The sequence below is a fragment of the Delphinapterus leucas genome, chromosome 20 (genome assembly GCF_059928025.1).
Source record: "Delphinapterus leucas isolate spDelLeu-1000000601 "Yukka" chromosome 20, BTC_Dleu_Yukka2, whole genome shotgun sequence".
Classification (NCBI taxonomy): Eukaryota; Metazoa; Chordata; class Mammalia; order Artiodactyla; family Monodontidae; genus Delphinapterus; species Delphinapterus leucas.
In genome coordinates this window covers 48,452,007-48,479,422 of record NC_143148.1, presented here as the reverse complement: position 1 = coordinate 48,479,422, position 27,416 = coordinate 48,452,007, and the positions used below count along the sequence as shown (strand labels likewise).

General features: G+C 45.7%; 1 protein-coding gene and 1 pseudogene across 3 annotated transcripts in view; both read right to left on the bottom strand.

Annotated features, from left to right (window-relative positions):
- Positions 1–27,416, bottom strand: part of ZNRF1 (zinc and ring finger 1) — a 100,925-nt gene that overhangs the window by 16,629 nt on the left and 56,880 nt on the right. The window lies entirely within an intron of this gene.
- Positions 1–27,416, bottom strand: part of LOC149744700 (transmembrane protein 203-like) — a 77,769-nt pseudogene that overhangs the window by 3,304 nt on the left and 47,049 nt on the right. Inside the window, exon 1 of the transcript XR_016391024.1 lies at positions 19,087–27,416. This exon is cut by the window's right edge and continues 47,049 nt beyond it. The product of XR_016391024.1 is annotated as a transmembrane protein 203-like (transcript). The remainder of the gene's footprint in view (positions 1–19,086) is intronic.

Below are 27,416 nucleotides of genomic sequence, written 5' to 3'. Positions count from 1 at the left end.
AACTTTCAGCCCCACCCTCAACCTGGAGGTTGGATCAATCACCAATGGCCAATGATTGAATCAATCATGCCTATGTAATGGAGCCCCCATAAAACTCCAAAAGGACAGGGTCTGGAGAGCTCCCGGGCCGGTGCGCACATGGAGATCTGAGGAGAGTGGTGTGCCTGGAGACAGTGTTGGCCCTGTGCCCTTTCCCCACACCTTGCCCTGTGCTTCTCTCCCCTTGGGCTGTTCCGCAGTTACATCCTTTTATAATAAACCATTGATCTGGTAAGTAAAATGTTTCTCTGAGTTCTGGGAGCCACTCTAGCATATTAAACAAATGTGGGGGGGGGCATGGGAACCTTCAATCAATAGACAGCTGGGCAGAAGCAGAGGTGACAACCCGGACTTGTGATTGGCATCTGAAGTGGGGGCAGTCTTGTGGGACTGAGCCCTTGACCTGTGGGATCTGATGCTATCTCCAGGTAGATGCTATCAGAATTAAGCTAATTGCTTGGTGGTGTTGGGAAACACATCTCGGAACAGGGTTTTAAAAAAGAGGTGGGCTGGGAAATATTATGTCTTGCAGGAAGCACCACTATAGTAGGGAGAGACCTATATTCTAATGAAAGCAGGGTCATTACCACTTGCATCACCTAACTCTGCGTGTGTGTGTGTGTGTGTGTGTGTGTGTGTGTGTGTAAGGCTCAAAAAAATAACTCAGGGTCTGTCATGAGTGGGAAAGACCAAGATAACCTGGCTTTTCCAGCCTCAAGACCTTGGCAAGTTATCTACTCTCCCTGGACCTCAGTTTTTCATCTGAAAAATAGAGACATTTACCTCCCTTTTGAGGATGAAATGAGATAAGAAACCTGAAAGCACACTATAAAGAAGCTAAACAAATGAACAGTGGTATCGTCATCATCAAGCCAGGCAGTGCTTGACAAGGAGGAAGGAACAGACTGGAGAAGGGATTTGGGGGGTGGGCCGAGAGATGGGGGTGACGGACCAGCAGGGCACATTGGCCACAGGTCATGCAAAAGTGTGCTGGGGGTGGCCAGCGGCCATCACTGCTGGTCGCATCTCTTCAGAGCACAGAACTTTGGAGCACTGTGTGTGGCACTTTCTGTATAGCCGACGTGGCACTGTACACACTGAGGTCCCTGTCTAACCTCTGTGGCACCCACTTGTGCACGTGATGATAAGTAACAGCTTGCATTTACATTGCTGTGGGCAGCCACTGGGCTTTACGTGTCTTCTCATTTGCCTGAATATGAGGTAGGTACTAACGTTAACTCTATTTTGCAGAAGAGGACACCAAGGTAGGTCACTTGCCCAAGGTAACGCAGCCAGAGCGCCAGAGCTGGCACACAACCAGGAAGTCTGACCACCCAGTGTGCACCATGTTCCCTGGGCTGTGGGACAGGCTGACTGGTACAGAAGGAGGAAATACATGGCAAAAAGGATGTGAGGGCTTCTCTGGTGGCGCAGCGGTTAAGGATCCACCTGACAATGCAGGGGATACGGGTTCAATCCTGGTCCGGGAAGATCCCACATGCCGCGGAGCAACTAAGCCCGTGCGCCACAACGACTGAGCCTGCGCTCTAGAGCCCGCGAGCCACAACTACTGAGCCCATAAGCCACAACTACTGAAGCCCACGAGCCTAGAGCTCATGCTCCGCAACAAGAGAAGTCACCGCAATGAGAAGCCTGCACACCGCAATGAAGAGTAGCCCCCGCTCGCCGCAACTAGAGAAAGCCCGTGCACAGCAACGAAGACCCAACACAAATTTTTATAAATTTATAAAAATTTATTTTTATAAATAAATTACGAAAAAAAAAAAAGAATGTGAAATGCTACAAAGACACAAGGTAGCACCAAATATTCACCTCAAACCTTCCACATCATCCCAGCAATTTCTCCTGAAGCACCCATGGTCCTGGATAATCTCATAACCTGTAACAAAACTGATAATTTTTTCCCGGGAATTCTGTTAATATGGAAGGACAGAGCTCTGCTTTCCACTCGGGCACTGAGCCTATAGCATTGGTTCTAAGACACTGAGTTTGCAAATTACCTTTTAAATGGAAAATAAAGGGCAAAAGGTAAGAGGGATGGAAAAATATGGAGAGCCTCGGGGCGGGGGGGGGTGGGGAAACTAGTGTCCCCACCTTCTTTCCCAAGAGGTCATCCAATGATCAAAATGGATGTTACCACTCTCCCACCCCAATCTTTTCTCATAACTGTCCAGTCACGATTCAGCATCAATAGCCCTATGTAATAATAAATGCTATGTTTACGAGCCATCTGAAGGTTAAAAAAATTCTAGGAAATTTTGATACCATTTTGGAAAAAAGTCCCAACTGAATTAAAATCAGCCCCGCAAACAAAGATCAAACAATGGTCCACAGAGTCATCCAATCAACATCATTTCTGTCAATTTTCATGAGACGTCATCAGCACTCAGAAAACACGGGTAAGAGATGCTTCGTGAGAAAGCAAGCTACAGGTGGAGTTCTCAGGACACTCCCCAACTGCGCTGAGACTAGACTCTACCCATCATGCCCTGGAAGCCAGGCGAGCAGACAGCACGTGCGCCCAGCTGCCTTCCTCTCTCCCGCCTAATCTCTTTTCAGAGGCAGCCCTGCCTGCATTCTGTCCTTAACATCTGACAGCGTGAAGGGAGGTGTCGGCTAGCTCAGGCTTGCCAGCCAAGTCTGACACCGGTTCCCCTAAGCCTTTGCTCCCACCAGGCTGTGGCAGAGACAGGGAACTCACCCGGTTCCTAGTCCTTTTCTGCCAGCCTCTCAAAATGAGGGAGGAATGAATGACAGAGCACCGAGGGGGAATTTGTCTACAATCTCCCAATTCTGTGCTGGGTGGGCTCTAACAAGCAAATGCTGCTGCAGGATCCCCCCACCCCCAATCAATGAGAGAGAGAGATCCTAATGGAGACCTCATCTTCTTTCTTCCTCTCGTCACCAGATCAGCCCAAGGTTATGTAGAGAGGTGATCAGCCAGAGCCCAGTTGCTTCCTGTCTTTCAACAAGCGTCTGGCTTAAGTGGGGGAATCCTTGCCATTCGACCGGCTGGAACAGAAACCGAATCTCCCGAGAAAAGACAAGCCTGCACCTGGTGCAGGGCCTTAACCCTGTTACCACCGGGCCAAAGGGAGGTGGTGTCAGGCAAGTGAACCAAGAGTGACCCAGGAATGCACACATGGTCATGTGCATCAAGCGTCTTCCTGGGTCAGGTTAATTGGGCCCCTTGGACTTCACCCAGGTGCTTCCATTTGACTGAGAGAGCAACTGAGGTAAGGTCGGGGGCAAGCGGCTCAAGTTACAACAATTCTCTCAAGCCTCTACAGAATTCATCATGCAATACAAAGTTTTTCTCATTTTCCAAAACGGCAACCTTCTCCTTTAAGACCTGATTCTTGGGCAGGCAGGACATGTGCTCTACACATTGCCCCAGTTCCCTCTCAGACCCTCCCTCCTATGCTGATGCGCTATTTTAGCCCTGCCCCAGTTCTGCCTGTCTCTGGGATCACCTAAAGGGAGAAGAATCAAAAGGAGCAACCAGGGTAAAGGAAGCCACGCTATGCAGGCAGGCCCTATGTCTGGGTGAGGGGCTGATGTAACTTCTCTCACCTAGGGGCGCAGGGAGTCCCACCCCCATACTCCATCCCTACCATCCAGTTCCTAGTTTCCAGTGTAGATTTTTCCCTCTCACATCCTTGTGGTGCTTTGAGACTTGACTAAATGAATTTTATTAAATGGGATTTATTACAAATAAAAGGTCAAGGGGTAATACCGGATGGCTTTCTTTTACAATTCTGTACCGAATGTGTCCCCAAGAGCAGAGGCTGTATCACATTCCACACACACACACACACACACACACTCACTCTCTCTCCCTCTATCAAAGAAATAACTGGAAACCAATGCACAATTTATCAGTTGCTGATGTCTGGTTCAGTCTCTCCTGGAAAACATTCTGGACTAGGGACAGGCCCACCAGTTCTGACTGTTGCTTCTTTCAACACCTCTCTTCTGGACTCAGCCTCTAGATTCCATTCTAGGGTCTGGGGCTCACCTGTTGCCCCAGAAGCCAAAAAAATTCTCATAAGCAGGTATGAGGAGAGAGCCACACTGATACTTAAAATCAATTTAATACATTAGTGTGTGTGTGTCTCTGTGTGTATCTAACTTATCTGTTGTGTTGGTCAACTTTATGTGTCAACTTGACTGGGTCATGGTGTGTGCAGATACTTGGTTAAACATTATATCTGGGTGTGTCTGTCAGGGTGTTTCTGGATGAGATTAACATTTGAATCAGTAGACTGAGTAAAGCAGATTGCCCTCCCTAGTAATGGCATCATCCAATCTGTGGAAGACCTGAAGAGGATAAAAAGGCAGAGGAAGGGAGATTTTGAGCTCTCTGCCTGTTTGTTTGGGGACACTGGTATTCTCCTGCCCTTGGACTGGGCTGTACACCATAGGTTTTCTCCTGGTTCTCAGGCCTTCAGACTCGGGCTGGAACTAAAGCTGGTGGGCTTTCCTGGGTCTTCTGCTTGCAGACAGCAGATCACAGGACTTCTTGCTACCATAACTGCATGAGTCAATTCCTTATAATACCAATAAATCTCTTTATCTATATCTCCTATTGGTTCTGTTTCTCTGGAGAACTTTAATACATTTGTTTATTAAAATGCCAAACATTAAAATTTAAAAGATTGACAACAACAATGTTGGTGAGGGTGTGGAACAACTGGAACTCTCATATTGTTGGAGGGAGTGTAAAAAGACACAAGCACTTTGGGAAAAGGTCTGGTAGTTCCTTGTAAGACGAAACACACACCTAGCCTAACCCAAGAATTCCCATCTAAATATTACCTAAAAGAAATGAAAACATATGTCCGCAAATGGATATTTATCAGAATGTTCATCACAGCCTTATTCTTAACAAGAAAACCCAGGAACAACCCAATTGATCGTCAACGGAATGGATAAATAAACTGTGGTATAATCATGGAATGCAATAGAACACTACTCAGCAATAAAAAGCATAAACTACTGATACACGGAACATGGATGAATACTAAAAACATGCTGAGTGAAGGGCATGAAAGAGCACATATAATTGGAATTGTACAAAGTTCTAGAACAGGGAAAGCTAACCTCTGGTGGAACAAATCAGACCAGTGGCTGTCTCTAGGGGGGTAGCAGTTGGGGCAGAGATTGATTGAAAAAGCATTCAGAGAACCTTTTGGCGGGATGAAAACATTCTGTGTCATGAGGAGGGTTTGGGTTACACACATGCATGCATTTGTCAAAATTCAGTGAATGTACACTTAAGATTTGAGATTTCATTGCTTGTAAATTTTACCTCAACGAGAAAAAAAGTGTAAACAAATACTGAACTATAGTTAATGACAGACAGGCTGAATGAAGCATTTAGAGGGAGGTGTACTAATGTCTGCATTAGAACAAAATGCATCAAAAAGTAAGATGCATAAGTTAAACTTCTTTCCACTTTTCTGTATGTTTGAAATTTTCATAATAAAACACTGGAAAAGGTGTCATTTGATAATTTACTTTTTCCTTTCTGATTTTGGATGTGTTTTATCTCTTTTCTTGCCTAATTGCTATGGCTAGGACTTCCAGTACTATGTTAGATAAAAGTTTGTCTGGGTATAGGATTCTTGAGTTGCCTTCCTTTTTTCCTCAGTGGTCTGTAGATAAAATTCTACCACCCTTCAGCTTCTTGGTGTTGCAAATAGAAAATCTGATGCCAGTGTGGTTCTTTTTCCTTTGTAAATAATGTGTTCCTTTGGCCTGAAAGCTTGGAAGGCTTTTCTTTGCATCCTAAGAGTTCAGAAATTATACTAGGATACACTTAGATGTATTTTACTTATTTCCCCTAGTGGTAAGTCAGGAGTGCCGTTCACCAAATATTTCTAGCTTTCCTCCTTCCATCTATAGGGGAGGACCATACTTGCTTCCTTTTGAAGTTAAAAGTGGAGTTGTGATTTGCGTTGGCCAATGAAATAGGAGCAGAAGTGATCTGTGCACTTCCAAGCCAACTTTTAAGTACTAGTTCATGATTTACCATGTTGAGATGAAGCCTCTATCACCTTTTGTTCCTGAATAACAACAATGAGCAGAGCCCCCTCCTCCCAGACCTATACTGGCTACTGCATTATGGGGGAAAAATAAACTTGTTGAGTTAAACTACTGAGGTTATGGACTGTTTGCTATTACATTTTAACCTAGTCCTAGCCTGTCCTGACTGATATGCCCTTCCTTTACCTTTTTCTCCTTTTAGCACTCCTATTACTGGTATGTCAAGTGTCTTGGTTCCATCTTCTGGGTCTCTTGCCTCCTCTTCCATAACTTCTCTGTCTTAGCATTTGCTCAGAAACTCAGCCTTTCTGACTCCTCTGAGCCCCACCTGCCCCTGCTTGCTGAAAGAGGTCAATGGTTGGCATCAGAATCAAAGAGATGAGACATGCATTCTGGTCACACCTTCCCAGAATCCTCTCTGCCTGGATATCCATATTTCCCCCTTTTAAATACACGTTCTCTTTGTATCAGCAACAATCCGCATACCTGTCATTTTCAATGTCTATGCATTCTATAGTGATAATATATTGTGCTTAGCTGTTCTGTGGGTGTTTAGATTCCCAATTTTTGCCTACTATAAAGATTCTCTCAGTAGTGATCTCTATTCTCTACTCTAAGCATGGTAGATTCCACTCCCAACAAGATTCTCTCAGTAGTGATCTCTATTCTCTACTCTAAGCATGGTAGATTCCACTCCCAACATATTTTTGCTGTTTCTGAATTGTAGGCTGACTGGTTTGGAAGAAAGAAAATTATATTAGGAGTCAGAAGAAACAGGCTCTCCCAATCACTAAGTCAGGTGGCCTTGTACAAGCTCCTCAGCAATATTTGCATAGTGTCCTGCCTACTGTCCAATATAGTTCTAAAACCCAACCAAAGGTGGATGTGTGAGTGCTCTGTGCAGAGCAAAGCCATGTGAAATGTGATGTGGCCATTTTACTTGGCTGCATCCAGTGCAACTTGAATATACTGAGGCTTGCTGGTAAATCTGGCTATTTGAGGAAATTCACAAATTCTTCAGGCAAAGAACTGCAAAATGAGCTGACACTACACAATGTATTTTGTGGACTCTAAGATGCCATCAATTTTAACAGGCACCAGTATGACACTCCGAGAGAGAGAAAAAAGCTGTCAATTATAATTTGAACATGTGATTATATGACACATCCTGATTTTAAAGTTAAATTGTGTTTAGTTGTTAAACTGTGACATGGACATGCCTTAGAATCAATGAATATATGAAAAACACATATGTAAATATTTTAAAAATATACAGACTGAATCCCAGTCACATACTCAATACGTCTATCCTGTTCATTTATTACAAAACAGAACAGGCTCAATGACGTATCTACAGTGGGAACAAAGGGAAGAGCTGCAGGCTGTGCACATGGACGTGTGCCTGGTGACTTCAAACCCACCTGCTGCCACGGCAAGTCTGGGCTGCACTCCTGCCAGGTGGAGCCCAACACCAGCATTCCAGCCAAGAGAAGAATGGGCAAAGCGTTTGCCAGGAGCAGGAACTACAGCTACTAATTGGTCTTGTTCCCTTTGACCCTCTAACCCATTTCTTCCAGAGAGAGGCCCAGGAAGGACTGTTTAGGAGAGGGATTATGGGGAGGGGGGCAAGTAGGGACATGATAGTCTGATGATCTGAGCCTGAGCAGGTACAAACACAAAAAAGATGAAAGTCTCAGTGTGAGAGTGATCAAGTTCCCAGCTACTGAACAGGAAACATGAATGTCAACCAATAATCCCTTGTCACATGGCCTACCATGCTTGGGCAAGTTTAGGGGCATCCAATCATGACTCAAAAAGTGTGGATGTGGTTTCCAGATGAACATCTGGCTTTTATTTTAGAGATGTCTTAATTAAAGGATAGACTATACGTTAAAAGAGGAAGATGGTCTAGTATCCAAAGGGCAAGCCAGAATTTCTTCAAATGCTTAAATATTAGGGATTACCTAAAGCCAGGCAATAGGATAGACAAGTCTGGCCAGGAAATGTCTAGTTACTTAGCTGGATACCATGCTTTCCTCTCAATGGCCAACCCTCCTTCATTCCAATCCCCAACACACCCATGCCCCCTGGATCCAACACCCACAGCCGCTGCTGGAGGGGGCTTTCTGGTGTTTGGGCAATGCCAGAGCACATCTTAGGAGTAGGCAGAATTCCCTAGCCTTTTCTTCACAAACTCAACAGCACTGAGTGGGGCCAAGGACCACCTTCCCTCAAAAAAGACAAAGGGAATGTAAACACCTGGGTTTTAGGCAAAGAAGGCAGTTATCTCCCCCAGCGGAGGTGGACTGCCTCCACGTTAACCACAGAAAAGGAGCCTCACTTCTCCCAATTCTAGGGGGCATGCAGTCTGCGCAAGACACCAGTCATGCAGGTCTAGCCTCACTCACAATAGTTGCCCTCAGCAGACTTTCCCAGAGAAACAGGCCTATGCTGGGAATTGCCCTATTGCTGGCCTATATCTTTTCCAAGTCCTGGGGCCTTTTTTTTAACATCTTAATTTTATTGAAATATAGTTGATTTACAATGTTGTGTTAGTTTCAGGTGTACAGCAAAATGATTGTTATACATATACATATATTCATTCTTTTTCAGATTCTTTTCTCGGGATTTCCCTGGTGGCGCAGTGGTTAAGAATCTGTCTGCCACTGCAGGGGACATGGGTTCGACACCTGGTCCGGGATGATCCCACATGCCACAGAGCAACTAAGCCCACGCGCCACAGCTACTGAGGCTGCGTGCCACAACTACTGAAGCCCACGTGCCTAGAGCCCATGCTCCACAACAAGAGAAGCCACTGCAATGAGAAGCCCACACACTGCAACAAAGAGCACCCCCGCTCGCCACAACTAGAGAAAGCCGTGCACAGCAACGAAGACCCAACGCAGCCAAAAAAAAAAAGGCTACATTAAGAATTAAAAAAAAAAAAGAAGATTCTTTTCTCATATAGGTTATCACAGAATACCAGGTAGAGTTCCCTGTGCTATAAGTCGTGGGGTCTTTGTTGATATACTTAAATTTTCCAACCTTCAAGTAACTTTTTTTTTTATGGTGTGTTTGTTTGGAGGTGGAGGTGGAGGAGAAAAGGAGATTTAGGAAAGGGAAAAGGACAAAAAAGGAGAGTTTCACACATAATCCATACAGGACCAAGAGTTTATTTCTGGGTTCCTGAAGGCATTGTCCATCCCCATGCCCATATATACGCCTGATAGAGATTTTTCACTGACAAGAAGGAAAACACTTGAACACACTATTAGATCATGTTCAGCCAGTATCTAACTCACCAGGTGCATGGACATGACACACATCTAAGTGACTGCTCATACTAAAAAATGCCATTTTCCTAGCACTGCAGAACTTGCACCTGTTCATGCCGACAGCCCTGGCCTTCGTGTCACCGGAGGTCTGCTAGAAGGCTCCACCACAGCTCCCAATATAATCTCAGGATGCAGAACACGTGCTGCTGTATTCACTCCATAAAAACTATCAGCTCTGGCTTGGACCCTGGCATGCAGCAACACTGCAGGCTGAGCTTGGTTATGTTATTTAGCAAAATGAACACTGGCTGGCTTCTTGCCTGGACCTAGACCTGGTCCCTTCTCAGCAGGGCATCCTCTGGAAGAAGGAACTCAGAGGATACGGTCCTGTCGGCCACAACTGTGCTTTGAAATGGCACCTAGGGCTTCCCTGGTGGCACAGTGGTTGAGAGTCTGCCTGCCGATGCAGGGGACACAGGTTCGTGCCCCGGTCCAGAAAGATCCCACATGTCACGGAGCGGCTGGGCCCGTGAGCCATGGCCGCTGAGCCTGCGCGTCCAGAGCGCTCTGCAACGGGAGAGGCCACAACAGTGAGAGGCTCGCATACCGCAAAAAAAAAAAAAAAAAAAAAAAGACACCTGAAGAGGCAGAAGCCAAGAGAATAGAATGGGGTTGTTCTGAGAGCTCAAGAGCAGTGGAGTGATCAATCCTATGAAAGAGAACTGTCAGGGTAAGAGAAGACCTTCACGTTTCAGTGTTTGCTTTTCTGTCATCCACAGCTTTGAGTACCACAGAGAAAGAGACGGGGAGACCCTAGAGAGCTATGAGGTACTGACCAGTGAGTTTAAAAAGTATTTCCCGTGGACCCTCCAGACACAAAGCATGGGCAAGAAGGGTCATCGATTCTAAGCTCCCTGAAACAGTGAATGACTTCTATCAAGACATGGAAAGTGCGCTATTATACTAGACTGGCTCAGACTACTTGGGAGCCTGGGAGACAAAAATGGGAGCGGGGGATGCGGGGGAGCAAGGAGGGCAGAGGAAGAGATTCCAACATGGTAGCAAGAACGCAGCACTACCTCCTAAATCTTTACTCCTAATAGTTCCAAGGTTAAAAAAAGTCTGGGATCTCCTAATGGTACATAGTGTGGCTGGCTGGCAAGCAAAATATTAGTAATATGCTGTTAACATGAAAACCAAGTACATGTTAGTGGACAAAATAGTAAGCCACTAAGCAGTCTCTGTCCTGGACCTTACACATGTATGTTTATGGGGAATGGGAAGGCCATGCCAACTGGGAATTAAATTCTTTCTTCACTTTGCTATTTTGCCTCGATGACTATGTTTACATAGGTTTTGACATTCCCTTATTTCGTCAAGTCAGCACATCGACTTCCCCAAATATTGGCATTAAGAACCTAAATATTGACAAGTATCACTAACTGAAATCTATGGAAGACAGGAGAACTAAAACACAAGCAGCCAAACAGAATGGAACGAGGTGGACAGGAGCCAGAAGTCCAGCATTCAAGCCATGAATTCTGGGGCCAAGGGAAATTGGTCTAACCTCTCTGACCTTGCACTTTCTCCTGTAAAACAGGAATCATTTTACCAACCTAGCCACTAAATGAGAACATATGTGTAAAGAGGTATAGAAATGTCTGGTTAGCAGAATAATGGTCCCCCAAAGGTGCCCACATCCTAATCCCTGGAAGCTGCAAATGTTATCTTGTATGGTGAAAAGGGCTTTGCAGATGTGATAAATTACGGATTTTAAAATGGGAGACTATCCTGGATCACTGAGGTGGGCCCAGTGGAATCACAAGGCTCTTTATAAGGGAAAGGAGACAGAGCCAGGGAAGCAGATGCCAGAGAGAGATTTGAAAATGCTGGCTGCCGGCTTTGAAGACGGATGAAGGGGCCATGAACCAAGGAAAGCCGGCGGCCTCTAGGAGCTGGAAAAGGCAAGGGAGTGGGTCCTCCTCTGGAACCTCCACAAGAAATGCAATCCTGGCAACACCTTGACCATTTCAGAATTTCACCTCCAGAAACTTAAGAGAATAAATTTGTGTTGTGATAATTTGTTACACCAGTAACAGGAAACCAATGCAAAATATAATAGGAGATGTGGTTATTTTCCTAAAGGATGGACTTTTTTTGTTGTTGTTGGCTGTACTGGGTCTTCGTTGCTGCGAGTGGGGGCTACTCTTCGTTGCGGTGCGCGGGCTTCTCATTGCGGTGGCTTCTCTTGTTGCGGGGAACAGGCTCTAGGCGTGCAGGCTTCAGTCGTTGTGGCACGTGGGCTCAATAGTTGTGGCTCGCAGGTTTAAGAGCACAGGCTCAGTAGTTGTGGTGCACGGGCTTAGCTGCTCCGTGGCATGTGGGATCTTCCCGGACCAGGGCTCGAACCCATGTCCCCTGCATTGGCAGGCGGATCCTTTACCACTGCACCTCCAGGGAAGCCCCAAGGATCAACTTTTTAAAGGCAGAAGTTACTGGGGTTCCTGGCTCTACCGAAAATTACCGAAGCATGGCATCCTCTCTTGGTGCATCACTGACAAGTGTACAGCTAGGTATGTGCCACACTCAAGTAGGATGAGCAACTAAGTGAGTCAGTCTGCCTGTTCACTCATTTTTATTCCAGTTATTATTAAGTGGTAAGGAAACAAGCCAAGACATTAAATATATTTTCTCCCCTCAAGGAACTGATGATCTAGAGAAGAAGAGAGAAGACAAGGCCTCAGGGCTCTCATTTTTTCCGCCATTTTCAGAGCCTTAAGTGACTGATGGTGTAGGGAATGTATCCGACACTCAGCCTCATGACTGGACGCTCCTGGAACAGACGTCAGAGGATCCATCAGCCTCCTGAAATAACATGCCAGGTTCTGCTGATAGCTGTGTTTTTCTCAGGAATGAATCTGTAGATTCAGATTTAAAACCCAAAAGTTCAGAACCATTTGGAAAACAAGAGAAAGATTGTAAATAAAAGATGAAAGCACGTTAAAACAGATATTTGAGGACAGTCCGAACATTTATGACTTACTTTTAGCCTGGAGAAGAGGGAACTCCAAGGGAAACAGGAAACTGAACCAGGGCCTCCTCTCCCTCATGATCAGGGTCACTTAATATTTGCTAAAGCATACCAGAGGGCCATTTACAACAAGTTCCATTAGATGCATTTTCCCTCTCTACTGAGTCAGCATACATGCAGTGGTCCCCATCTTACACAATACTCTCAATCCCACCCCCACTTTTAACAACTGTCCCATTTACAATGAAAAGCACCTTCAAAGAGCTGTCTGTAAAGGCTTTCTTCACTCCCTCTCCTTCCATTCCCTCTTGAACTACTCCAATCCCCCAAATCGTTCTTACCAAGGTTACCAATGACTTCCACATGGTGGTATCTGAAAGTCAATTCTCCAGTGATCAGCGGCATCTGAGAAGGGTGACCCTCCTCCTCTCCCGGCTCCCCCCATGTTGCTGCGCTTGCTTTTTGGTCCCCCATAAAGACTCTCTCTCTGACATCTGCCCGTTCCCGCTCACCTTCCTAGACAACCACCTAAAACAGCCACCACTCAGGGGATGTCAGACTGTTTGTTTGAGTCCATTCCCAGCAGAGGTTACCCTCAACCACTCAAGGCTCCAGCAACTGCTATACCACGGTGAGGGTTAAGTGGGATCATGTCGGTTAAAACGCCACTGCAGTCATGCTGCTTCCTGCCCAACCCCGTGGTCCTGATGAGAGTGTGGAAAATAATCACACGTGCATGTGCACAGACTGCAGGCACCCCTGCCACCAGCACTGGGGTGTGGAGCGGATGTGCTGCTTCGGTTGCCACCTGGGCAGGCCTTGAAAGTTCTGGGGACAGGAAAAAGGGCTGACCTTTTTTCCTGCCCCCAAACCAAGTCATGTTGAGCTAGAATACCCTCAAGTTTCTCATTCCTCCTACCAACAACAGCAGGCAGGGCCCCACCTCCCCATCCTGCCCCCGAAGGGCAGTGCCCAGAGGTGGTGGAAGAGCAGCACGGGGTGACCTGGGCTTTCTACCCTAGGTAGGGGCTGCCTAGGAACCCAATAGCCATTTCCTGTATAGGAGGGCTTCTGAATGCTTCAGCAGTCTGACAGATACACTGCCTTTTTTGCGGTACGTGGGCCTCTCACTGTTGTGGCCTCTCCTGTTGCGGAGCACAGGCTCCGGACGCGCAGGCTCAGCGGCCATGGCTCACGGGCCCAGCCGCTCCGCGGCATGTGGGATCCTCCCAGACCAGGGCACGAACCCGCGTCCCCTGCATTGGCAGGCGGACTCTCAACCACTGCGCCACCAGGGAAGCCCTACACTGCCTTTTATAAAGTCTTTTTATTATGGAAAATTTCAGACATACAAAAAATAGGATATAATGAGCTCCCAGGTACTCATCACCCAGGTTTAACAGTGATCAACTCAGGGTCAATTCTGTCTCATTTTCCCCTGGGATGTCCTTGTCTTGGTTTGCGGGGACAATCATGGTTTAAACTTGTCCTGGTGTAATTAGAAGCCCCTCTTTCAGGATGAACCAGTTTGCTGGGCAGAAATTGAGACACAGATGTGGAGAACAAACATATGGACACCAAGGGGGGAAAGCTGCGGGGGTGGGGTGGGATGAATTGGGAGATTGGGACTGACATGTAGACACTAATATGTATAAAATGGATAACTAATAAGAACGTGCTGTATAAAAAAAAATAAAATAAAATGCAAAAAAAGCCCCCTCTTTCAGTCTCAAACATGCCTGGGATTGGACAACAAATCATATGGTCACCTATCTTTACCTCACCCACTACCCCCAACACCTGGATCATTCTGAAGCCAATTACAGACAATAAGTTTATCCATAAATATTTCACCATGTGAAAGGTTTTAATACAGCTCAGTACTCTTTAGACACCAACTCACGGACCACTGTGCTCTCTCCTCTCAACACTCTTGCTGGAGGCTTTCGTGTCTCATAAGTGGCGAGCCGAGAAGGGGGAAGAGGTATGGGCCCCCCGAAAGGCTCTGTGCTGTATGCCCTTGTACTTGGGCCCTCCACACCCACTTTGTGGCCTGACGGCATGACTGCAGCTCATGGACTGGGCTGCCAAGCACACGGAAAAGTCAAACGTGTGCTTATGCCGGCCCAACTCCGTTGTATGGCCTCCTTCCCCTACACCGTGCTGCCTCCATACAAGAGGTCTAGAAACAGCCATGGACAACAGGACACCAGAACAACCGTCAGCAGTCGCAGATCATTTTGTATGTGGACACGAAAGGAGCAGAGTGAGTCCGAACTATTCAGAGCGAAGAAACTCAAACTTCAAACTGACCCACAAGAGACTAAGCCCCAACCTTTGTCTCTTCTCTGGACGGTATCACTGCAAGACTCCAGAGCTAGGCTAAAAGCTACAGCAGCCTAAGCAACATACCTTCCTAGCACTTAGGAGAAAATGGAGAGAAATGGGATACAATCACCTCTTTTGAATCCCCAGAAGAAATGATCGTAGAAAGTTCACTGGTCTATGATCCCGCAAGCCCACCTCTGGTATGTTTCCCTGAGAAATCCTCCCACAGGCCAATCAGAAGGCAGCAGAGGAAGTTCACCGCAGCACAGAGCGGGGTAGCAGTGAGCTGCAGGCAGCCCGGATGAGGAACGGGAATGGGTAAGTGCCACGTGGAGCCTGTACACTGTGAAGTGGTGCACAGCAGGCATCAGCAATGGACTAAACACACACACAGGAGAGATATGAACACAGTGCCGAGTAAAGATACACAAAGGATCTGGAGCACCAAGCCAGTGAAGTTAAAGATGTGTGTACGTGATCAACAAAAATTCAAATCCAAAAACTCCACATATGCACACAAAGCAACAATTCCTAATATACCAATAAGAGAATATATATCGAGCACATTTGCATGGTTGGCTACAGAGGGGAGGGGAATGGAGAAGACGAAGAAATGCGAGGAAATCAAGGTAGAGGTGACTAAAACCAAGAGAACAGCCTTACCCAGACCAAGGACAATATGCCACAAATTGAGCAACAGCGTTAACTCAACCCTCTGCACCAGAGGGAGGTTTAAAAATAAAGAAAAAAAAGGAAAGGAAAGGGAAAAGAAAGCTCATTACTGCAAAAGCCAGCAAATGATCAACTTGTGAAGGGAAGCCTGGTCCCAATTTTTTTTTAATTAATTAATTCATTTTTGGCTGTGTTGGGTCTTTGTTGCTGCGTTTGGGCTTTCTCTAGTTGCGGCGAGCAGGGTCTACTCTTCATTGTGGTGCGCGGGCTTCTCGTTGCAGTGGCTGCTCTTGTTGCAGAGCACGGGCTCTAGGCACATGGGCTTCAGTAGTTGTGGCACATGGGCTCAGTAGTTGTGGCTCACGGGCTTAGTTGCTCTGTGGCATGTGGGATCTTCCCAGACCAGGGCTCGAACCCGTGTCCCCTGCACTGGCAGGCGGATTCTCAACCACTGCGCCACCAGGGAAGTCCTCTGGTCTCAATTTTTAAAATGCCATCTTTCACCCACTAGATAACTGGTTGACAAATGGTCCAGGATTGGGGAGGGAGAGAGCAGAGGGACTGTAAAAGGAAGCCTCACTCCTCGCTGCTGGCACACGGGAAGGGTATGAAGAATGGCAGCACCTGGGCTTCATCACTGGGCCAACAAGGTCCCTGCATCTCAGAGGTGAAGGCAGGAGTTCCATCCACTGCAGTGCCTCCTCTCAGTGTAGGCCTGGGACTGCTGGTCCCAAAGGCATCGGCTTCCAGTTGGATGACTCATGCCAGAGCTCTGTTTACATTTTTTACCTGCAAAAGGATGGGGGGTTGATAGGACAATCTAAAGCTAAAACTGCTCTCTGCTCTACTTGGTGCTTTTGTGTGAGTGCATGTGTGACAACATAGCTAATCCTATGTGTTAAACTGTTAATGCTCAATTTTATGCATAGGCCACTGTCTCTAGTGGGTGGACATTGGAGGATGAATCTATTTTCTACAGTTAGGGGGCTGCTCAGTCATTCAGGCCAGAAATCATGTGAATGGAGAGAAGCAGGCCTGGGCCAGGCTATGCTGCCAACCCCTGGTAAACATTAAGGTCCCCTGTGCTACTGGGACCTCTGGGCTGGCTGCCCAATGGGCCATCTGGTGGATTCAGAATCCAGAAAGGACCTCTGGTCGACTCAACTCTGAACAATTATTTATCTTGATTACCTATTTTTTTGGTGTCTCCTTACACGTTGTGCCCAATCCTGGTGGAAAAGTATATGGATTAAAAACATCTCGGGGGGCTTCCCTGGTGGCGTAGTGGTTAAGAATCCGCCTGCCAATGCAGGGGACACAGGTTCGAGCCCTGGTCAGGGAAGATCCCACATGCCGCGGAGCAACTAAGCCCGTGCACCACAACTACTGAGCCTGAGCTCTAGAGCCCACAAGCCACAACTACTGAGCCTGTGTGCCACAACTACTGAGCCCATGTGCCACAACTACTGAAGCCTGTGCACCTAGAGCCCGTGCTCCACAACAAGAGAAGCCACTGCAGTGAGAAGCCCGCGCACCGCAATGAAGAGTAGCCCCAGCTCGCTGCAACTAGAGAAAGCCTGCGCACAGCAAGAAAGACCCAATGCAACCAAAAACAAACAAACAAACAATAAAAAACAAAACAAAACATCTCGGGGACCTCCCTGGTGGTCCAGTGGTTAAGACTCCGCACTTCCAGGGCAGAGGGCACGGGTCTGATCCCTGGTTGGGAACTAAGATCCCACATGCCGCGTGGTGTGGCCCAAAAAAGAAAGAGAAAGATTTCTAATGGATTAATTCTCTTGGATTTTTTTATCCTAGAAGTGAGAGGAATGAGTGCAAAAGTACTTAACAATGATGATCAAGTTTCTGGCTTCAGAAATTGAGTAGATAGTGGTTCTCATGGACATACGAATCCTTGAAGGAGGATGGCTAATAGAAAGGGAGCGCAGGGATAAAGATGATGGTTCAGTTTGGGACATATCACGTTTGGGGAATGTGAGGGAAATGGAAATAGAGCTATCTGCTGTATCTGCTGTAAGGAACTGAGGCCCAGAGAGAAGATTTGGACTGGAGATATGGATTAGCCTAGAAACAGTTTAAAAAAAAAAGGCAAAAAAAAGCCATGGGAACAGATAAGCCCAGTCCAGGAGAACGTATAAGGATCCAAGTCTGAGCCTTGAGGGAAAATAACACTTAAGGGACTGCACTTAAACACGTGTGCAGATATGGTGGATACGAGAAGTAAAAGGGAGCAGCTAAGAATATTTAGAGTACATATCCCTGGGGTCCAGAACAAAAAATAAAAACACAAATGAAGTTCTCCGACTGTAGACATCTATCTGTAAAGCAACTCTTCTTGCCTTCTTTCTTTTTGTTCTTTTTTATTTCCCCCCCTTTCTCTGGCCCCATTGGTCCTCCTCAGGCATCAGCTTGATTCCATCCACTTGCTGAATGAAACCAGGGAGGAGGGAGTGGACCCCCACGTTTCTTGAGTGCACTCAAAATAACTTGGTGAGGGAGCTTCAGGTCCATTTCACAGAAGAGGAAAAAGGGTCAGACAAGTAAGGAATAGATACAAGGTGAAAAGGGAAGTGTGTTCTTACAGCCTTAGCTACCAGGGCCAACTCCTAAACTTGGATTAGGGAGATTACATTTCAAGCCCTGGAGGGAGGCAGGATACAGGGCTGGAGATGCGGACCTTGCTGTACAGACTCCAGACCCTAGAACAATCCTGGGCCTCCATTCACGGCCTCGGCTGGTATTGGAGACCCTCGCACACACCTGGGGCTCTCTCTCTTCCTCCAGAGGTCACACTCCAGAACTAGATCACTGGGTCTTTAACTTTTGGGGCTGACAAATGTTTGAGTTTGGCTTTAATAGGCAAAATCAATCAACCAGATCAACCATAAAAAAGGAACAGAGGGTATGGATTAGAACCCAACTTGGCCTCCTGAGAAAGGAATTCGTCACAGGAGTGCGGCTGCCCCACTGCCTGCTCTCCACACAGACTGAGACCCCCGCCCTGGCCTGGCAAGCCACCTTCTTTCTTTCTACTGCTGGGGATGGCGTAATGCTTGTGGATTTTCTTCCCCAATCACTTAAGCATATTACAAAATGTTCGCCAATTCTAACTGCCACCTTCCTCCAGCTGAAGGCTTTCCCAGTGTGCTGCCCTCTCGGGGAAAGCTGGCACTGAACTCTAAACTCTGAGGCCAGTTTTATGTGACAGAAAAGGGTTTTATTTTTAAAATATATTTCTGGATTAAAATATTTATATCTTAAGGCTTTTTTTTCTTTACATCTACACTATTTTGAGATCTACTTTTTCATTTTAAAATACATTTTCTTCCATGGAAATGATATGATCTCCCTCATTTCTTTTAAGAAACGGTTATGTAGGACCCTACTGTATGGAGCCAGAATTTATTTAGCTAATTTCCTACAGCTAGACGTTTAGCAGTGTCCTCAGTTTTTCAGTAACAGAAACCACGCTGCGTCTTGGCAGCACCTGAGCATCTTGGGCACTTGTCCAGTTTCATCCTTGGGTGAATTTCACAAAGTAAAACTGCTTAGTTAAGTCACAGATACTTTACAACCACCACCAGTACAAAAGGGGAAAAGGACAGGTCCCCACTTCAACTCCCCAGAGGTAATTATTGATAATTATCTTACATTTTGACACCTTGCAGATGGCTTTATTCTACCCTCACGTGTCTGTGAGCGGAGGCTGGCTGACCGGTTTCACTGCAAGATGTCAGGCTGCTCCTCCGAGGCCTCTGTTTCAATCTTCCGGTGCGCCGGCTGATTGGATCACGCTGCACAGTTTACGGCACACTGGTCTGAGCGAGGCCTTTCTCTTGCGTCCTTTCATCCCCAGGGGTCACTCCATCCTCCTCCCTGCAGACCTTCTCCCCTGGGAGCGACCATTTAAATCTACTTTACGTGCATCCTCTGGTTTATAGGTGTGCTTGCAAAATGTGGGTGGTTATTCTGGCCTATGTGACTTTATTTTTTTTTTCCTCTTTATCCTTCCCATCAGCAAACAAATATGCTAATATTTCTCTAATTTTGGAAGAATGACTTCTCTTAACTCCGCTTCACCTGACAGCTATCTCGCCGTTTCTCTGCATGGCTTTGTATCAAAAACTCCTCCAAAAGGTTGTCTATACTCGATAACGCCTTTCTTCCCTCTCACCCTAAACCCACTCCAATCAGATGTTTTTCCCTTTACCACTCCATCAAAACTGCTTTGTCAAGGGCACCACTGGCACCCACGCTGCCATACCTAACAGTCACCTTTCGGTCCTCGTCTACCTGAGCTCTCACAGGAGTAGGGCCAGGTCATCTCTCCCTTCTCGGTGACTCACTGTCTTCACTTGGCTTCTAAACTGTGCTCCTTTGGTTGTCCTCTCACCCCACTGGTTGCTCTGTCTCCTTTTCTGTTTCTTCCTCTTCCTCCCAACCAATAATAATGGTCTATGCTTCAAGGCTCAGTCCTGACACCCCATTATTCTCTTTCTACATCCTCTCCCTTCTGAGTCTCAAAGCTTTAAACACCATCTGTGTTTTTTTGCCTTATTTGTGCTTTACAAAGTTCCTCCTTGCTCCTGTGACACAAAGATACTCTGCACTTTTCCCTACTTTTTTATAATCCCTTATCTGCAAACCTCAGGGCTAGAGGAGTTTTGGAATTCAGATGGTTCCAGACTTAAGAAAGGTGATGTCATGTAATACTCCTAAGTAACGTCTAGGACAGCACATATTATACACATTAATAGTTTTGAAGTGACCCACCAAGGAAATAATTGATTAAGGTAAGGATCACCAATGGATAATAAAACCATTAGATATTATCATCAGAACACTAAAATAATTTGGTTGTTGGAGAACAGGATATTTGCAAGTCACCAATGAATCTCCCTGTAAGTAACTTGCTAACTGCAAAGAGAAAAAAAAAGTACTTTTACAAGGCAAAGATCTGGCAGTCACCATCTTAACCAAATTATCAAACTTAACAGAACTATGGTGGAAAAAACTGACATTCATTACGTGTTTCCTTATGTCATACAATATGAAGTACATAGCAACAACACCTATATTCTTGTCAAAAATGTTTAAACTGAAACTAATCCAGACCTCGCCTCCAGCTGACAAAGAAATACAAAGGATAGTATCTAGAGAAACAGGTTAAATGACACCATGAGAAAACAATCAGACAAATCCAGAATGAGGGACATTCTATAAGTCGGTTGGTTCTGGTCGTCACAAGAAGTCAATGTCTCTCACACACACACACACACACACACACACACACACACACACACACACACAGTTCTGGATCAAGAGAAATGAAAGAAACATACCAACCAAATACAATGTATGAACCTTGGCTGGATCTTAGTTCGATAAAACCATATAAAAATGTATATTTTGGGTCTCTTTAAGGCCAAACATCCCTCAAATTAGAATCACTCTAAGGTCCGAAAAGAGAGAGAATGAGTTAGGACCAGGAAGAGGATTCAGTTGTTTTCCCAACACGCTATAGCAGGAGGAAGGCTCCCTTCAGAAGGAATCGATGATTCCTTGCTTCATGTCCGTATAGTATTGTTTCTGCCCGTATTATGGCACTTACTGCAGCCTGTCCTGCGTCATATTTTTTTGCGTATGTTTGTTTCTCCCACACTAGATTGTTCCCAAGGACAGCGAACACATCTATTTTTGTATTTTTCATAGTGACTTACAACAGTAGGTGTTCAATAATGTTCACTAAACATTAGTCAATGAACAGTAAACAAATAATGTTCAAATGCTCCAGAAACATGTGTTGAGTGGGGAAAAACATTTTGGGGATAATTGGGGAAGTCTGAATATGGGTATTAGATGATACTATGGAATTATTGTTAACTTTTTAAAATGTGACTATTATGATTCTGTAGGAAAATGTCCTTTTCCTTAGGAAATACCTATTCTTAGCAGTATATACAGATAAAGTATCACAATGTTTGCAACGTTTCAAATGGTTCAGCAAAAAAAGAAAAAATATATACATATACACATATATAGATAAAGCAAATACAGAAAATTGATAAGCATTGAGTTCAGGTAGTAGATATACAGGTGCCCACTGGACTATCCTTTTAACTTTTCTGAATGTTTGAAAGTTTTCATAACAACAGTTTGAAAAAACACTGCAGTGAAATATGTGACATTCACATTAGGCAGGATAAATAAATGATTATAAAGAGCCTCACCTCAACTCAACTTTTGCTGCCATGTGGGTTATCAAAGAGCTTTTGGTTTTCAGAGCTTTCTGCATTTCACATTTGTGGATAAGGGATACTGGGCCGCTATTAATTTTGTGGTGTTACCACTTTCATTTAGGCCTTTAATTCTTCCAGAATCTACCATTGTATGGGATATTACGTGGCGATCTGGTTTATGTTTTTCCATCTAGTAAGTCAATTTTCCCAACACTATCTACTGAGTAATCCATCCTTTCCTCATTGATTTGTGGTACCTTTTTTATAGTATATTAAGTTCTTATATATACATGGGTCTATTTCTGAGATCTTTATCCTATTCCGTTTTTGTCTATTACCTGTTCTTGCATAGATACCATACTGCTTTTAGTACGATGGCTTGGTAGCTTACAGTACCTGGTGCAAAAGTCCCCTTTTTCCTTACAAAAGTTGGCTTTGTTATTTCAAATGCATTTAAGAATAAAAGTTCTTCCCCAAAAAATCCAGTTATAATTCTGAATGGAACTGCAATTGAGGCAGACTGTTTTCCACAGACGTTTGCACCAGTACATGTTTCATCCCACATGCTCTTTTTACAATGATATTAACATTCTTCTAGTGATATATGGAGTCTATGTTCCCTTCCCTTCTACCTAGAGTGACCTTCACAACCTGCCTGAATCAATAATGTGCAGAGGTGATGCTACGTGACTTCCAAGGCTGCATCCAAAAAGGCTTCCCCCTGGTTCTCTCTTAGGACAAGGGATGTGGGGGCTCTGAGCCAACGTGTAAGAAGTCCAGCTACCCTGAAGGCACCATGCTGGGGAGATCAAGCAGAAAGCTTGCACATAAACAGAGATGCCCACGGATCCCCAGCTGTTCAAGCCCCAACTGCTTGAGTCTTCCCAGACCAGGCACTGACATGTGAGTGAAAAGCCTTTGCAATGGTCCCATCCACAGCCATCAGCTGATTGCAACCTCATGGGAGGCCCAAAAGACAAAAATGCCTGGGAGAGCGGACTACCAAAAGCTGTGAGAGAGAATGACTATTCTTGTTTTAAGCTATTATGTTTTGGAGTAATTTGTCACTCCATAGTTACTGGGATAGCACTGAGTTTATAAATCAATGTGAAAGGAAGATTATGATCTGTATAATATTAGATCTCATGCAGGAATACAGAATATCTTTCTATTTATTTGACTTTCCCATAGAGGTTCTATATATTCTTGTTTCTGTTAAGTACCAGAAACTTTATGGTTTCTTCTGTTATTATTTCTTAAATTTTGAGTTGATTATTGTAGCACAGGGAAATGCAATTTAATTTGATAGCTTCATCTTGTATCTGATTATATCATGTGAAAATAAAGTCTTACCTCTTCCCTTCCAACTCCTACATTTAATTTCTTTTTCCTTCCTTAATCTGTTGATCAGGACCTCCAGTAAATGAAACAAAGTTTCTTCAATTAAATATAATGTTTGCTATAGATTTCTGTTATATAACTTCTGTAAAACTAAGGAAGTTCCTTTTATCATTATTTTATTGAGTATTTAAAACATAAAATGCTACTGAATTTATCAATTTATTTTTCTGTATCAACTGAGATCATGTTTTCCCTCCTTTTGTCTATTGATATGACAGGTTTTCTGATGCTGAACTATCCTAGTAATTTGGGGGAAAACAGTACTTGTTTGTACATGTTCCCAATACACTATTGAATTGGCTAGCTGATAATTTATTTGGGGATTTTGGTAACAGAAGTGCCAGGCAGCTTTTTCACTTGTGACCAGACATTAGTATCTACAGATCTTTCCTCTGTAGTAAGTTCAGTTTCTTCAAACACAGATCCTTCGAACTCTTGCCTCTACTCTAGGAGTTCTGGAATTGAACAGGACAGGAAGTTTGGAGCCTCTTGGTACAGTTCGGATTCTCATCCGATCTTCCTGCCTCTGGTTTGGTACCTCACTCCCATCTTCCCTTCCTTGGTGTCTGGCCAAGTCCATAAACCCCCGCTCAGTTTCTCTAGAGATGACACCTCCCAACTGTTGCAGAGCTGGGAAAGTAGCGTCACCTGACAGAGGAGAAGATCAGACTTCAGACTTTCACACTCTCCTTATTCAGACTTTCACACTATCTCCTTATTTTCAGGTTAATGGAGGTCTGGTTGAAAATTTGTATAATGTCCATATGATGGGCTATTAGACAGCCAAAATAAAAAGGTAAAACTTCTGTATACTAATTTGTCCACAAATTGAATTTAAAAAAAAAAAGCAAGTTGCAGAACAATATGTAGAGTGTGATGCCCTTAAAAAAGAAAGAAACCCACAAGCAACTCACACATGCTTGCAGAAGCATAAGCACGGACACATGTCTGCAGACACACCCACGTTTCACAGCGGCTACCTGGTCACCCACAGACCAAGAGACTGTGACGGGAGAAGAGACACAAGCTTTTACTTTCAACACTGTATTATTTGATTTTGTGATAATGAACTCAGATTACTTTCATAATTACAAGAACCAAAGAAGATTTTTTTGTTACGTCCTCCCGCTCCCTAACCCCCACCCCAATTATCCCTGGATCTCAGTGAAAATCATAGTGGTTGAAACTGCTACTTACTAAGAAGGCAAAACCAGTGGTCTGGGCCCAGACGAACGACTCCAGCTGAAAAAACCTGGAGGCGTGGGCACAAGGTTGCTGCTTAGAACAACCAGCTCTGCAACAAGCCCGGGCAGGAGCAGCGCAGAGCTTCCCCAGGCTTTCGTATCATTTCTGCTTCCCTCTTCCCCATTTTCAGCCCCGGTTGCCTGCCTTTAGCACGTGTTATACTATAATTACCAAAGCAATGGGATTGGTATAGCTTCTCGCTCCATGAAAGTGCATTCCCTTCTCCCTTATTTGAAGGCACAAGAGCTACTGGGCAAGGGCCACGGCAGCAAGGCCCATCCCTCGCTAAGATAAGGTGAGAAACACCCCGTGCCTCCAGGAAGAGCAGCTGCATCATCCGAATTCACTGAACACCACACTCCCGAGTGACCAGCTCCGAGCCCCGCACACCAGCTGGTTTTCCCAGCGCCTTTCCCAGGGCCCTCCGCGGGGCACGGGACAGGCACATGTGGTGCGAGGGAGGACGCACGGTGAGCCCAGGGCAGGGAGGCGCAGTCGGTCCTTCCAAAGAGCCACTCTGGCTCTCACTGATGCAAGACACGCCAGTGCCAAGCGCTGCAAGAATGGCCAAGAGCAGCGAGGAAAGGGCTCAGGGCTCTTAACACAGCAGCTCTGAACCTGCTCCTCATGCAGGGCTTCCATCCACCCAGGAGGTCGTTGGGGGAGGAGGAGGAAAGGAAAATGAGAGCAGTGACCCGCATTTCCGGAGCCATGCCTGGCACGGGTACTGGGCGCTTTATTTGCACTACTGCATGTAAGCCCTTGAACCTCTGTGCGGGGCACCATGATTATTCCTACTTTACAGGTGAGGAAATCGAGGCTCAGGGAGATGAAGGTCAGACAGTTTCAAGTGACTGGAGCCGAATCGCAGCCCAGGCAGACTAACCTCAGAACAACATGGAGAACCAGATAGAGAAGTAGGCTGGGGAGGGAGGAAGGAATAAAACAAGTCGACCAAAGCTCTGACCGGTTCCTCCTTTCCAATTAAGGACAGAGCAACTGAGTTTGGGTTGAAAATCAGGCCCTTAAGTGGGCTTCCCTGGTGGCGCAGTGGTTGAGAGTCCACCTGCCGAGGCAGGTGACACGGGTTCGTGCCCCGGTCTGGGAGGATCCCACATGCCGCGGAGCGGCTGGGCCCGTGAGCCATGGCCGCTGAGCCTGCACGTCTGGAGCCTGTGCTCCGCAACGGGAGAGGCCGCAGCAGTGAGAGGCCCGCGTACCGCAAAAAAAGAAAAAAAAAATCAGGCCCTTAAGTCAAAGATGAGCCAATGTGAAACTCAAGGTAGGGGAGAAATTGTCAGGAATAATACTCCTATACTGCTTTGGGTATCTATAAGTAGAAAGGAAGAACTATAAGGATAATGTTTTAACGAAAATCCTGAGCGGGGAGACAACCTCCACTCCTCCTCTAGTCCACCTGGCAGGAGGCAGACACACACAGGCAGGTCACAGCCACCTTGTTCCCACCTTTACCCTGAGGACAAAAGCCTCAGGTGAATCTTTGGGCCCAAAGTTTCCTCCCCTCATTCTGATAGGAAAGGGTCCCTCCCTAACCAGATGAGCTGAGTGGCAGGCGGACAACCCCACCTCTCTGACAGCTGCAGAACTTCAGGGCTCACAAAGTGACCTCCCAGACTTCATCATCCACTCTCAAAGCCACCAGTGCACTGTCTCCATTCATTTATTAATTCAAACATTTACAAGTATAGATCAAGATCTTTGGGCTGAAATTTAAAATATACACATGAAATGCCACCATATATTTTTTAAAGTAATGTAACATGAATACCTATCCAAGGAAAAGGTGAACCCAGCAGGGTGGGGTGGGAGGGGAGTCGGAGATGAAGGGGGATAAGGTAAAAGTAAAACCAAGTAGAGCCTGGCTGTCAACACCCACCCCAATCTAGGCTGGAATGTACCCCTGGCCTCCAGGAATGTGAATACCCCTCACCACCACCAGGCTGGAGGCTCCTTCCCGACGTCCCTGAAGGCACTCCTTGTGCATCTCCTGGCTCCAAGTGCCCAGCTTGTAGCCTGTGTGGTGGGAAAGGGACTGAGCAGGAAGCTAAAATAGGAGCATTCTCATCAAGGGGTAAATCTTGACATTTCTTTTTTTCTTTTTTTTTTTTTTTTTTGCAGTACACGGGCCTCTCACTGTTGTGGCCTCTCCCGTTGCGGAGCACAGGCTCTGGACGCGCAGGCTCAGCGGCCGTGGCTCACAGGCCCAGCCGCTCCGCGGCATGTGGGATCTTCCCGGACCGGGGCACGAACCCGTGTCCCCTGCATCAGCAGGCGGACTCTCAACCACTGCGCCACCAGGGAAGCCCTAAATCTTGACATTTCTGAGTCTCCACTTTTTCACCTGTAAAGTGAGGAGACTGGCTTATGCATCAAGATTCCTTCTAATTCTAAGGCTTATGGATTTAAAGTTAGCGATGACTGTGGGTCCCCTTCAGTTCAGGAAGGCCCTTGGTTTCTTCTGCCCCTGAAGAAAGGCAGTATTATTTCCAGGTAGACTAAAGGAGTTGGGTAGCCCCAGGCCTCACACATGGTAAATATTCTAAAATATTTTCAGAATTGATACCCCTGCTTAAAAAAAAAAAAAATTGGAAAAATTGCCCCTATTAGAAAAGACAAGGAGGTATTTGCTATTCACATGGTGACTGTTAAACCTCTCCATGGACCAACATGCATCATCCTTCCCCCAACCCCCCCTCACGAAGCCTCCATCACCTACAGTCACCTGAAGGAGAGATGGTCTCACAGAGAACTCAGGTGCATGCGGCCAAAGCTGCTATGAAAAGGTAAAGACATTCCATATTTGCACTCCTTTTTACTTAGCTCTTTTAATCAACCCTTTCTGATAAATAATTCATCTCACTTCAGCAACTGTCAGCTTTAGTAAAAGGTCAAAGCATTAACCTTGAGCTGCTGTAGGAGGGAACTTCTCCAGAGGCCTTCAGAGAGGCCTAGAGAGGCTCTATGGAGGGAGCAGTATTTCCCACAAGACTAAGAAACGCATATTCCGAAGAGACATGGGGTGTCTGCCTCTGATACCCTAAACTCCCAACTGCTTCCTAATGGAACAACTACAAG